Here is a 12,149-nt window from a genome sequence, read left to right on the forward strand (position 1 = left end):
TTTTAGCTTATGCTTATTCACACACTGCTTTGCTTATCAGTCATTCGACAAGCCTTTATTGAGTACCTACTGTACTAAACTCTTGGACCTGATACAGTATTGCCCGTTTTTTGAGCTGTTTGTAGTAGATAATGTCTTGTTGCTTTAGCAGGGGGAATCAACATTCTGTGTCTACTCCCTGGGCTAACTCCACCCTCTCACAGGCCAAGTAACCCTGCAGGCAAAGAGCTGCCTAGAACCAGAATGTGGAAGACCCCAGCCTGGGAATTGGGGCCAGAGAAGACATGCTTGAAGAAGGTGCGACTTAGGCATGTCCACATAGAACTTGCCCCCCCACCTTTTTTTAAATGGTATTTGTTAAGCACTTACAATAGGCACTGTACTAAGCATCAGGATTGATACAAGTTAGGTTGGACACAGTCTATGTCCCATTGGGAGCTCCCAGTTTTAATCTCCATTTACCAGATGAGGTAACCAAATCCCAGAGAAATTAAGTGGCTTGCCCATGTTTAATAATAATAATAATGATGATGATGGTATTTGTTAAACACTTACTATATGCCAAGCACTGTTCTAAGTGCTGGAGTAGATACAAGGTAATCAGGTGGTCCCACGTGGGGCTCACAGTCTTAATCCCCATTTTACAGATCAGGTAACTGAGACCCAGAGAAATTAAGTGATTTGCCCATGGTTACACAGCAGATAAGTGGTGAAACGGGGAATAGAACCCAGGTCCTTCTGACTCCCAAGCCTGGGCTCTAACCACTAGGAAATTCTGCTTCTTTCATGTAATTCTTCTGAGTGATTCCCCCTTGAGACTCCTAATGTCTAGTGCAAAGTAAGGATGACCTATCTGCAGAAGAATTGGAGTTCAGGACACAAGTCCATAATGAGAAGCAATGTGGATAGAGCACCAGCCTGGGAGTCTGAAGGATCTGGGTTCTAAATCCTGGCTTGACTACTTGTCAGCTGTGTGACGTTGGGCAAGTCACTTAACTTCTTTGGGTCTCAGTTATCTCATCTGTAAAGTGGGGGTTTGGATTTTGAGACCTACGGGGGACATGGACTATGTCCAACCTGATTAGCATGTTTCTACCCCCAGAGCATAGTAAAGTACTTGGCACATAGTGCACACTTAACAAATACCAATTTATTAACAAAGAGAAGTAGAATTGCCTAGTGGTAATAATAATAATAATGACATTTGTTAAGCACTTACCATGTGCCAAGCACTGTTCTAAGTGCTGAGGGGATACAAGGTTATCAGGTTGTCCCACATGGGGCTCACAGTTTTAATCCCCATTTTACAGATGAGGTAACTGAGGCCCAGAGAAGTGAAGTGATTTGCCCAAAGTTACACAGCTGACAAATGGAGGAGCTGGGATTAGAACCCATGACCTCTGACTCCCAAGTCCGTGCTCTTTCCACTGAGCCACGCTGCTTCTCAGAGGGACTGTATTCTAATTCTCGCTCTGCCACCTGCCTGCTAGGTGATCTTAGGAAAGTCACTTCGTTTCTCTGCACCTCAGTTCCCTCGTTTGTAAAATGAGGATTTTTCTCTTCAACCTCCTGCTTAGTTGGGGAGCTCCAAGTAGGTCGGGGGCTCTGTTTGACTTGATTATCTTGTTTCTACCCCAGAGTTTAGTACCCTGATTGGCATGTAGTTGATGATTAATGAATACCATACTTATTATTAATATTACTAGTACTGGTGGTAGTTAATGGAGGAAAAGAGTTCAAAATTTGTCTAAGGGCTAGAATAGATTTGTGGTTGATAGGTGCATGATAGACTGTTAAAAGGAAATATTAGAAAATGTGTTCCCCCTGCCCTAAAGATGCATCCCATTATTCCTGCAAATTTTCTCCAGGATCACTGTCAGAGAAGAGCACTGGGCTGGGTGTGCCGTTAGACTGACTCATCATGTGATAAATTCCAGTGTCTTGCTTACACAACATGCAATCACAGCAAAAATGAATTTAATAATGGAGCCTGGATTGTCAATCAGCCAGTCGGATTTATTGAACCCTTACTGTGTACAGAGCACTGGACTAAACATTTGGAAGAGTACAGTGTAACAGAGTTGGTAGTCACTTTCCCTGCCTACAGTGAACTTACAGACTAGAGAATTAACAATAATAATATTTGTGGTATTCAAGTGCTTACTACATGCCAAGCACTGTTTTAAGCTTTGGAGTAGGAACACAAGCTAATAAGGTCAGACACAGTACATGTCCCACATAGGGCTCACAGTCTTAATCCCTATTTTACAAATGAGGTAACTGGGGCACAGAAAAGTTAAGTAACTTGCCCGAGGTCACACAGCAGACAAGTGATGGAGCTGGGTTTAGAACCCACATCCTCAGACTCCCAGGCCTGTGCTCTATGCAGTTGGCCGTGCTTTTTCTCTATTGAGTATTCCATTGTAGTCTCCCCGAGCGCTTGGTATAGTGTTCTGTCCCCAGTAAGCACTCAATAAATACCACTGATTAACATGATCCCTACCCTCGAGGAATTTACAATCTAGTTGGGGGAAACTTTGTAATATACTAAGAAATCCCATATCGGTAATTTATTTTTGGTTCAATCTCCCCTTCTAGACTATAAGCTTCATGTGGGCAGGGAACATGTCTACCAACTTTGTTGTATTGTGTTCTCCCAAGCGCTCATTTAATGCTATTAATCGATTGATTGATTGAATTAAGAAGAGGGAGGGAGGATAGGTTAGAGGATCTGTAAGAAGGCAAACCTGACTGGAAAAAGAGTGCAAACTAGGGTGTTGCCAGAGATGAGAAACAGCATGGGCCTGAGAGTCAGAAGAACCTGTGTTTTACTCCCGGCTCTGCCACTTGTCTGCTGTATGACCTTGGGCAAGTCACTTCACTTCTCTGGGCCTCAGTGACCTCATCTGTAAAATGGGGATTAAGACTTGAGCCCTATATGGGACAAGGGGCTGTGTCCAACCTGATTATCTTGTATGTCCCCCCTTGCTTCCTACAGTGTCCGGCATCTACGTGGCTCAGTGGAAAGAGCCCAGGCTTGGGAGTCAGAGGTCGTGGGTTCTAATTCCAGCTCCGTCACTTGTCAGTTATGTGACTCCGGGCAAGTCACTTCACTTCTCTGGGCCTCAGTTCCCTCATCTGTAAAATGGGGATTAAGACTGTGAGCCCCATGTGAGACAACCTGATCACCTAGTATCCCCCCAGTGTTTAGAACAGTGCTTTGCACATAGTAAGCACTTAACAAATACCATCATATTATTATCTAGGAGGTGTTTAACAAATCATCATCATCAAATATCATTGAGTCATTTCCAATTCATAATGACTTTATGGATTTATCCAAAGAGTTTTCTTGGTCAAATAATTATGGAAGTAGTTTACCACTGTCTTCTTCCACGCAATAAAAACTTAAATCTCTGCCATTGTCTTTGATCAGCATTTCGATCACTTGATCCTTTGACTTTTTCCCAAGTGCTGCTGCCCAGCACAGGTGAATCAACTGTCTGACATTTAACAGATATCATTAAAAAAACAAATGAGAGGAGGCAGGTGGGAGGAGTGGTGATTAGTGGTGGTCACAAGCCAATTTACCTTCAGTACCAAAGGTCTGCCAGAGCTACATTTGCCCAGCCCGAGTGGACGGAGGACATCTGTGACCTTTGGACACTTGATATTTTTCCCAACCCCACAGCACATAGGTATATATCTTTAAATTATATAGTATAAATGATTTAATCATATTACAGTGTGTCTCCCCCTCTAGGCTCTAAGTTCCTTATGGGCAGGGGACATGTCTGCTAATTCTGTTGTATTGTACTCTTCCAAGTGCTTAATACATTGTTTATCACAAAGTAATCAATAAATGTGATTGATTGATTGACAAAAGCCCATTTTGAATGTTGGGATGGTTGAGGTAGCTTTTCCCTGTGGAGAGTTTGAGCCCTGAAATCGGAGAAACAGTGAGGCCTAGTAGGTATAGCATGGGCCTGAGAGTTGGAAGGATGTGGGTTCTAATCCTGCTCCGCCACTTTTCTGCTGTGTGACCCTGGGTGATTCACTTCTCTGTGCTCAGTTACCTCATCTGTAAAATGAGGATTAAGACTGTGAGCCCCATATGAGACATGGATTGTGTCCAATATGATTACCTTGTATCTCCCCCCAAGTTTAGAACAGTGCCTGGCACATAGTAAGTGCTTAACAAATACCCGCACACACGCACAAAAAAAAGATGCCAAGAAGCGTGTGGCATTTTTATCATTACCTGTTCAGCTAAATTCCTATTGTTCTGTTGACCTCCCCTCCCCTCTGCATTATGAGCCCTTTATTGGGAAAGAATTATATGTGGACTGGGCTATGTTTAATCACCACAGTAATTGATAAGTAATAGTAATAATATTTGACCTGGAGAGAGACTCCGAAGGGGTGATTGTGGAAGGTGATTTTAGCGGCAATTCTTGGAGTGTTGCAAAGAGAATCTGGAGTTTGGGAGACCGGTAACAAAGAGGTGACTGAGATCCAGAGCATGGGCCTGGGAGTCAGAAGGTCATGGATTATAATCCCGGCTCCCCCACTTGTCTGCTTTGTGACCTTGGGAAGTCACTTCACTTCTCTGGGCCTCAGTTACCTCATCTGTAAAATGGAGATGGAGACTGTGAGCCCCTTGTGGGACAGGGACTGTGTCCAACCCAATTTGCTTGTATCCACCCCAGTGCCTAGTACAGTGCCTGGCACATAGTAAGTACTTAACAAATACCATAATAAGAATTATTATTATTACCATGATAATCATAATTATTATTATTACCCAAGAGGGAGGGATTGAAAAATTCAAGCCTTGGGTTTTTATTTCTGTGGGCATTCTTCGGTGAGTAGAAAGTAGAAAATAAACAGCAGAAGCAGGTATGGTCTTTAGGGAGTAAGTCCAATTTTCACACTGCCATACCTTTACAACACAGCAAGGAAAGGCAACAGAGACTAGAGGAGAGGCAGTGTGGGTAGAATTTAGCGTTCATCCATCGGACGCAGCCGTAGATCCATACTTCCCCTTCAATAGGTCTGGTGTCTAAAAAAATGCTTGGGGAAGGTTGGACTAGTCATATTTTCCCTGATGAGCGAAATTCAGCTCCAGTGAAATTCCCTTAATGAAACAGCCCCACAGATGTCTGTTGACAGCTGGAGAAATTCAGCTGCTACCGCTCCTTTTCACTACAAAGAATTAGAGGAGACAACTCACTCTGCCTCACCAGAAGGCCATTTCCCCTGAGGCTGCATCTGGCTGCATCTTCCCTAACATTTCAATTAGAGAGAAGCAGCTCCTGGCTAGATGAAAAATATCCCATTAGATCATATATCACCTTTGCTGCTCCTAGAACACGGCAAGTCATTTCAGCTCTGGACTGTGAGCTCCGTATTGGCAGGGAATGTGTCGGTTTATTGTTCTATTGTACTCTCCCAAGCACTTAATACAGTGCTTGGCACACAGTAAGTGCTCAGTAAATGCGATTGAATGAATGAATGAATTTTGGCTTCTCAGTTAGCTAGCGTTTGGGCCCGGGTAATGGCCTACTTTTGGAGAAGCAGTGTGGCTTAGTGGAAATCAATCAATCAATCAATCATATTTATTGAGCGCTTACTATGTGCAGAGCACTGTACTAAGCGCTTGGGAAGTACAAATTGGCAACATATAGAGACAGTCCCTACCCAACATTGGGCTCACAGTCTAAAAGGGGGAGACAGAGAAAAAAAAACCAAACATACTAACAAAATAAAATAAATAGAATAGATATGTACAAGTAAAATAAATAAATAAATAGAGTAATAAATATGTACAAACATATATACACATATACAGGTGCTGTGGGGAAGGGAAGGAGGTAAAATGGGGGGACGAGGGGGAGAGGAAGGAAGGGGCTCAGTCTGGGAAGGCCTCCTGGAGGAGGTGAGCTCTCAGTAGGGCCTTGAAGGGAGGAAGAGAGCTAGCTTGGCGGATGGGCAGAGGGAGGGCATTCCAGGCCCGGGGGACGACGTGAGCCGGGGGTCGATGGCGGGACAGGTGAGAACGAGGTACAGTGAGGAGATTAGCGGCGGAGGAGCAGAGGGTACGGGCTGGGCTGTAGAAGGAGAGAAGGGAGGTGAGGTAGGAGGGGGCGAGCATGGGCATGGGAGTCAGAGGTTGTGAGTTTTAGTCCCGGCTCCGCTACTTATCAGCTGTGTGACTTTGGGCAAGTCACTTAACTTCTCTGTGCCTCAGTTACCTAACCTTTCAAATGGGGATTAACAACAATAATAATAATAATAATAATAATGGCATTTATTAAGCGCTTACTATGTGCAAAGCACTGTTCTAAGTGCTGGGGAGGGTACAAGGTGATCAGGTCATCCCATGGGGGGGCTCACAGTCTTAATCCCCATTTTACAGATGAGGGAACTGAGGCACAGAGAAGTTAAGTGACTTGCCTAAAGTCACACAGCTGACCATTGGAGGAGCCAGGGTTTGAACCCATGACCTCTGATTCCAAAGCCCATGCTCTTTTCCACTGAGCCATGCTGCTTAAGACTGTGAGCCCCACGTGGGGCAACCTGATTACCTAGTATCTACCCCAGCGCTTAGAACAATGCTTGGCACATGGTAACCACTTAACAAATCCCATCATTATTATTATACCAGGGGGTGTAGGGGGTGTCCACCAGGTCATTTAGATGGGCACTCAGGTCTCTTGGGAGAATTTCGCTTGGTAGGCGTTATCATTCTGCCCTCGTCTCTGCACATAGTAAGCGCTCAGTAAATACCACTGATTGATTGACTATGGGCAGAGAACATATCTGCTAACTTGGTTGCAATGTAGTCTCCCGAGCTTTTAGTACAGTGCTCTGCACATAGTAAGCACCCAATAAATGCCATTGATCAATTGGCTGTGGACAGGGAATGGGTCTGCTAACTCTGTTGTAGTGTATTCTCCCAAGCTCTTAGTACAGTGCTCTGCACATAGTAACTGCTCAATAAATGCCATTGATTGATTGATTGACTCTGGGTTTTGTGCAATTGTGGGCCTGTGCTACTGCTGCCCAGTCCCCCAATAATCAATGACAAAGTATTCAATCAGTCATATTTATTGAGCACTTACTATGTGCAGAGCACTTGGGAGAGTACAATACAACAGAATTAGCGAACACGTTCCCTGCCCAAAATGAGATTGAGCATTTACCATGAGTGGAGAACTGTACTAAGCACTTGAGAGAGTACAATAGGATGGGCGTGATCCCTGCTCTCAAAGTGTTTACAATCTAGTGGGGGTCTTCTGTATGAACTTGGGCACATCACTTCACTTCTCTGTGCCTCAATTCTTTCATCTGTAAAATGGGGATTAAGTCTGTGAGCCCCATGTGGGACAGGGACTGTGTCCAACCTGATTACCTCATATCTACTATAGTGCTCAGTATAGTGCTTGGAACATAGTATCATTACTATTATTATAATTAATTATTACATTAGAATACATTGCAGATTGGAAAGTGGCAGTGTATTGAAGTCTAAGAATATGTTCATAAGTGCTGTGGTCCCACTGTCAATCTCCCACATCTCCTGCCTCTTTCTTCTGCCCAGACAGGCTGAGGTGGCAAGGACTTTGATGATGATGGTATTTGTTAAGTGCTTACAATGTGTCAAGCACTGCTCTAAGAGCTGTGGTAGATACAAGCTAATCAGGTGGGACACAGTCCCTGTCCTACATGGGGCTCCTAGTCTTAATCCCCATTTTTCAGATGAGCAAACTGAGGGAAAGAGAAGCGAAATGACTTGCCCAATGTCACACAGCAGACAAGAGGCAGAGTGGGGATTAGAACCCAGTTCCTTCTGATGCTCGGGGGTGTGCTCTATCCATTAGGCCATGCGAAAGGGGTATGAGACTGGAGAACAGTGGCCCTAGAGACAGAAGGAAGAGTCTATCCTGTCCCCCATTTTGTGGGCCTTGTTCATTGGCAAATGCCTCTTGGCACATCATTAGTCCCTTCAACCCAGACATATCCAAGTCCCGCCCCTCCACACTCCTAAACTTTACACTTACTCACACACACGCATACACTCAGGCTGTGCACCACAACCACCTCATAACCCTATAGAGATAGGCTCCAATCTTCCTATAATTCCTTCCTCTTCAGACTTACTGGAGCATGCTTTTTGCTTTGTTTGTTTTGGTTATTTGTTAAGCACTTACTCTATGGCAGGCACTGTACTAAGCGCTGGGGTAGATGCAAGACAATCTAGTTGGACACATCCATGTCCTCATGGAGCTCACAGTCTTAGCTCATTGTGGGCTAAGTACCCTCCCAAGCGCTTAGTACAGTGCTCTGCACACAGTTAGTGCTCAATAAATATGATTGAATGAATAAATATGGTTGACTGACTAATTCCTATTTTACAGATGAGGTAACTGAGGCTCAGAGAAGTGAAAAGACTTGCCCAAGGTCATACAGCAGACAAGCGGCAGAGCTGGGATTAGAACCCAGGTCTTTCTGACTGGGTTAGACCTGTGCTCTAACCACTAGACCACAATGCTTCTCATGGATGACCCCCCCTCACTGACCCACCCATTCTGAAGACAGGATTACCTTTTTTGGAGAAGGCTGAACCCAAACAAAGATCCGAGAGAGAGGTGGGAAGGGGGAGAGCTTCCTGAGTTCTGCAGTTTTAAATCCAAACTTGTTTTTTGTGGGGGAAGGAGGGAATCAAGACACATTTAGAACCCTTCCATCAACCTCCCCTGCTACAATCAGAGGAGAGAACTGAGTCAGGTCATGGTTGGCATGAGGGTTGAATGGGCTACAGGAGGTTAAGGGTGCAAGAGAAGCTTTGTTGGGAACTCAGCTGATGGAAACTTCTGTGGCTGAAAAGGGTTTTTTTTTTGAAATTATGTAAGATCGTCTTAACCAATACTGTGTGCTCATTCCCACATGAAACACTGCTTCAGCTGACATTCACGCTATCTTCCTGACCCGTGGGGAAAGCACACCAAATGGAAACCAAATGATTACTGGACAAGTTAAAATAAAGACACTTCATACCCAATGAGACCCCAGCTGCTTCCAGCAATAACCCAATCCCTGTGCCATCCTGTAGAAGAAGTATTCATTCATTCAGTTATATTTATTGAGTGCTTACTGTGTGCAGCGCACTGTACTAAGTGCTTTGGAGAGTACAATACAACAATAACAGACACATTCTCTGATGAGTTTTGCCAGTAATGTGTGCTTGGAAAACAGTGAGGCCTAATGCAAAGGCCTGGGAGTCTGAAGTCTTGGATTCTAATTGGGCTCTGCCACTTGTCTGCTGTGTGACCCTGGGCCAGTCACTTTACTTCTCCAGGCCTCAGTTTCCTCAAGTGTAAAATGGGGATTCAATACCTGCTGTCCCTCTTCTTTAGACTGTAAGCGCCATCTGGGACAGGGACAGTGTCCAACCCAATTGATTTGTATCTACCTCAGTGCTTACTATAGTGCTTAGCATATAGAAACCTCCCCAGCACTTAGAACAGTGTTCTGCACATAGTAAGCCCTTAATAAATGCCATTATTATTATTATCATTATTAAGTGCTTAATACCATAACTATTAAACATGTTGACATCAGCAGGTGTTGGTAAATCCATGGATCTTCTTTCGACTATACCATAGTCGACATTTGACTATGGTTTTATAGATGAGGTAATTGAGGTGCAGAGAAGTTAAATGATTTGCTCAAGGTCACACAGCAGACAAGGGATCAGGATCCTAGGCCTTAATAATAATTATGGTATTTAGTAAGCACTTACTCTGCGCCAAGCACTGTTCTAAGTCCTGGGGTACATACAAGTTAATCAGATTGGACACAGTTCCTGTCCCAAATGGGGCTCACACCCTTAATCCTCGTTTTACAGATGAGGTAACTGAGGCCCAGAGAAGTTAAATAACTTGCCTAAGGTCACACGGCAAACATGTGGCAGACTCGGGATTAGAACCCAGGTCCTTCTGACTTCCAAGCCTGTGCTCTATCCACTAAGCCACACTGCTTCTCATGATGGCTCATCCATCGTTCCTGCTCTGAGTCTCCATAATCTACCACCTGCCTTCATTTTCTTCAGACAAATCATCAGCTTGTAACATCAGGTTGACTGAAAAATGTTTCACAGCGGTCTGCAGCTCGTCTTCGGTCTCTGCCTCTGAGATGCAGAGGGAGATTCTTGAATAATGTCCAAAACCGCATTCCACTGCCTCAAGCCGGGGGGAAATCAGCTCAGAGATTTATCTCCATCTTGGCTTAAATGGACAAATTGAACACGATTCCAGCCAGATTTGAAATGGAGAGAGAGAGAGAGAGAGAGAGAGAGAGAGAGAGAGAGAGAGAGAGAGAGTGAGTGTGTGTGTGTGTGTGTGTGTGTGTGTGTGTAAGCACACACATATGGGTATGTGTATGGTGGAGGGGAGGAGTTTATGTAAATTAGAACTTAGACATACACCTTGGCAACCTCAATGCTCAAGAAATTAATAGTAGTAATAATGATTATAGTGACACTTGTTAAGTGCTTACCAAGTGCCAAGCACTATAGCATTGGTATGTGAGCCCCACGTAGTGCAGGGACTGTGTCCAACCTGATTTGCTTGTATTCACTCTAGCACTTAGCACAATGCCTGGCACATAGTAAACGCTTAACAAATACCACAGTTATTATTATTAGGGTATTTGTTAAGCACTTACTATGTGCCAGGCATTGTGCTAAGTGCTTAATTGGATACAAATGAATTGGGTTGGACACAGTCCCTGTCCCATATGGGGCTCACAGTCTAAGAATTTAAGTATGCATATATTAAGTACTCTGGGGTAGTAGATCCGTGCTAATCAGGTACAGTGTCATCCCTTGTGAGACCTACAGTCTAACAGGAAGGGAGATCAGGTATTTAACCTCCATTTTACAGAGGAGGAAACATAAGCCAAAGAAGTTAAGCGGTCAGGGAATTTTTCTGTTTATTGTTATAGTGTGCTTTCCCAAGAGCTTAGTACAGTGCTCTGCACACAGTAAGTGCTAAATAAACACGAATGAATGACTTGCCCAAGATTACCCAGCAGAAATGAGACAGTCAAGGTAAGAATCCAGTTCCCGTAATTCCCTGGCCCATGCTCTCTCCACTAGACCATGCTGAACTCAGAATTCTTGGACTGCTGAGTGTCACAGGAAAACTACCTATTGTTCTGCTTGTCAGAGCTCTGTGATGAAGGGATGGAGAACTGGACTTAGGTTGTTGAGGGTGAGAAAAGGCAGGAAGACCTGTGGTGTGGATAGATCTGAGAGTCAGGGGATCTGGGTTCTAATCCTGACTCCGCCACTTGCCTGCTGTATGACCTCAGGCTCTCTGGACTTCAGTTTCCTAATCTGTAAAATGGGCATTAAAAATCTATTGTCCCTTCCCCTTAATCTTTGGACCTGTACTGTGTCCTACCTGATTATCTTACATCTACCCCAGCGCTTTGTATGGTGCTTGAAGCATAGTAAGGGCTTAAGAAATCAAGTAATTACTATCATCTGTATATATGTATATACGTTTGTACATATTTATTACTCTATTTTACTTGTACATATCTTTTCTATTTATTTTATTTTGTTAGTATGTTTGGTTTTGTTCTCTGTCTCCCCCTTCTAGATTGTGAGCCCACTGTTGGGTAGGGACTGTCTCTCTATGTTGCCAACTTGTACTTCCCAAGTGCTTAGTACAGTGCTCTGCACACAGTAAGCGCTCAATAAATACAATTGATTGATTGATTGATCATGGGTGATTTCCCACCACCTGAAATAAAGGAAATCACCTGTGACAAACTTGGAATGCTGGCAAACTTTGTGTGAGCAACTGCCTTTCCTAGTGGTTTAGACAATCAAAGAAGAGGAACCCTGGGGAACGGTTTTCCAGATCACCTCACCAAACCTTACGGTAGGATTTGGGAAAGGTGTAGACAGTCAGTGTGTGACTGTGTATTTGGTTCTATTCTCTGAGTTTTCTTCCTCTCTCCCTGAGGCTGCAGACTAGCTAAGGACTGAGTCTTCTTACAAGAGAATAGGCAATGCCCCTCACGTTGCTCTGGGCTGAAATGCACATTCGTGATATTGGTGTTTTCTTCTACCTAAC

The sequence above is a fragment of the Tachyglossus aculeatus genome, chromosome 6, assembly GCF_015852505.1.
Source record: "Tachyglossus aculeatus isolate mTacAcu1 chromosome 6, mTacAcu1.pri, whole genome shotgun sequence".
Taxonomy (NCBI): domain Eukaryota; kingdom Metazoa; phylum Chordata; class Mammalia; order Monotremata; family Tachyglossidae; genus Tachyglossus; species Tachyglossus aculeatus.